This window comes from Egretta garzetta, unplaced genomic scaffold (assembly GCF_000687185.1).
Source record: "Egretta garzetta isolate BGI_Z169 unplaced genomic scaffold, ASM68718v1 scaffold42, whole genome shotgun sequence".
Taxonomy (NCBI): domain Eukaryota; kingdom Metazoa; phylum Chordata; class Aves; order Pelecaniformes; family Ardeidae; genus Egretta; species Egretta garzetta.
In genome coordinates, this window is record NW_009258782.1 from 1,217,948 (window position 1) to 1,220,904 (window position 2,957).

Consider the following 2,957-nt stretch of genomic DNA (forward strand, 5'->3'; position numbering starts at 1 on the left):
TCGGCGCGGTTGCGCCGAGCGGGGCCGTGCTCAGCACCCTGCCGGCCTCCACCATCAGTATTTGGGCATCATCCCCAGCTGGCGACCAATTCTTCCCACCATGGCACCAGGAACCCCTCACGGCATCAACCCAGGAGCAGGGCGGAGAGGGACGACGATGACAGCCTGCCCTGCACCCAGGTTTGAGGTGAGTCACCCCAGGCAGGGCAGGGCTTCCCCTCCCTGCTGACTAACCCTGGCCCCAGGGCGGGGGGAAATGCTGCATTGGGGTGACGCAGGTTTTGGGGTGGAAAACCACTCCAGGGCCATCGCCCCCAATGCCCCCAGTGATGGGGTAGAAGGGAAGGGGTTTGACGCCGTGGGCAACCATGGGGCACGAGCGTGGGTGAGGGAGAGGACATCGCCAGACTGGGCTCAGTGGAGTTAAGAGGAGGAAGGCCACCACACAAGGCCAACAGAGCCCTTCCAGCCATGCCATCCCCTCCCTGGCACCACACACCCATCCATCGCCATCTCCCTCTTGCATGGAGGGCGAGGGGCTCTGCATGAGGCGTGGGGCGCAGCAACCATTTGGGGACCAGGCACTGGCTGCAGAGTGGGAGCTGCAGGGGGACAGCGTCCACATTTGCTCCCCAGGGATGGAGAGCGGGAGGAGGAGGATGAGGGCAGCCAGCCCCATCCCCACTTTCTAGGGCAGCACAGGAGGGACAGACAATGCATTTGGCCGCCCCATCCCCAGGGAGCTGGAGACTCCCTTTATTTAGAAGCAGTTCCCCACTCCCTGCAACCTCGTTTCTACTGGTGGGGAAGCAAAGCACACATCCCAGCAGCCGGCACCACCACACAGGCAGGCAGAGTGATGCTTTCTGCTTTTATTCAATTAATGCAGCAATCTATACAAGAGAAAAAAAAAAAAAATAATGAAACCATGAAATTCCAAACCCTGACACTGAAGAACCAAATTCTTCCTAAGAATCAACCAGAATTAAAAGATTCCCCCCATGTCAGACTGTACATAAAATAATCTCTGCCCCATTTACAGTGTTTCACACAGTACTTCTCGTATCTCAAACTTCAGAACTGTACAACTTTGTTACAAACCACGCTTTTTCCTAGGAAAAGCTTGCGGAAAAAAATATTGCCACTTTCTTTTTTATTTTTTTATTTTTATTCGTAATAAAACAAAACAAAAAAAAAATATCAGATTCTTTAAAAAACAAAATTGAAGTCAGCCAGAACTTGTAAGTGTGGGCAGGGGTGCGGGAAGGAGCAGAGACGCACTTCTCTGCCAAACATTTCTCCTCCCAACTGGGAAAGGGAATGCTTTTGGCAGATAAAAGACTTAGTTGCCACGGGCAGGGGGTCTGGACCCCGGCCATTGCCCCCCGTGCCCTGCGCCCTCCTCAAAGCATGCCAGCCATTTCGACCCATGGGGCTCGGACTACCGTAGCGGCGAGTGCTAGATACCAACAGCACCGAAACCTCATGCCGGTACCCGCTCACCTCGGAGAGCAGGTTGGCAGCCCTGCGCCCCTGCAACCCCCTGCTGACCTGCAGGATGAGCCAAGCCTTGGGATGGGGATCAGGATGGCAGGTCCCCAGTGTCGCAGCTCTCGCCTGACTAACGGCTGTGGGTGAGAGATGGGGCAACCCAGGCGTCCCCTGCTGCAGGCAGCCTGCCTGCCGAGCCCAGCCGGGCAAGGACTTGCCGACAGACCGACAGCCCCTCCCTAGGCCAGCTCACCTCTTACTGCCAGCAACCAGCCTTTCCTCCTCTTCCTACGGACCTTCTCTAGTCCATGCGATAGCAAGAGCTTTAGTTTGAGCAACGAGCCTTCTCTAGATATGACTAACAGTAACAAACCCCAATTCCTCCTGCTCTTTGCAGAAAAGCGGGGACAAACCCCACCTTCCTCCCCCTTCCTTAGGAAAGACAGTTCTCATGGTCTGGGCTGTGGGTCTGGGTGCATGGGGTCATCACACTGGACGTAGCCTTATTCCCAGTTTCGAGCTGAGCAGGTTACATGAATGACCTGCTGTGGGTGGATGGACAGAAGGTTGGACTGCGCAGCCGGACAAGACGGACACGATAAAGCTGACGGGGTCAGGTCTGTGCATAAGCCCATCCCACAGAGCAGATAGGAGGAAGTTTTGCCTCCGAATTGGAGCTCACCATCCTCCACGGCAGACCCATGCCACCAGCCTGACCCGAAGCCTGCAGGTGGCCCAACACAGCCGGAGACAGAGAACAGGTACGGACATCACCAGCGTTTTTTGAGCCACAGTTTTACCAGAGAGGTTACGGTAAGGGATCTAGACATCTGGATCCACGTGAAAAATGTGTCTTCTGGTTTCAAATCAAGGTTTCACTCCGATGTTGTTCAGTGCAAAAGAGTTAAAAAACCATGTTATCTACACATATACATTCGCGTGTATAGAAAATGTCTGTACAAGTGGGGAAGATGGCCTGCCTACACGCTGGGGACTCCTCGCCCAAGAGATGCTACGGGTCGGACCGGTTGCGTCCCACTCTCCATGGTGTCAAGGCCCAACCAGTCAGGTTGAAAACCAAGCGCACGTGAGAACAGATGGCAACTGGAGAGCAGCTCCAGCGAGGGGCTGCTCCTGTCCCTCCAGCTGCAGCTGCCAGCTCAGACCCACCGCACAGATGCAGAGCATGGGGGAAGGAAGGAGGGAAGAGCTCCTGATCACGCAGGAATACCAAAACAAACTGGGAGAGGAAGGATACTTGCATGCGTACAGACTGCACAAGGACTGGGATGAGGTGATGGTTGGTACCGGGCTAAGAGGTAAGACCTCAGGATGCCTTGTTCAGCCTTTGGCGGAGATAAGAGCCAACGCCTCATCCCATGGGAGTCCTGCTCTGGGAAGTGGCCCCGGAAAGGCAGGATGCCTCCAGCTTCATTTTGAGTACAGTATCCACATTGCAGAGGTAG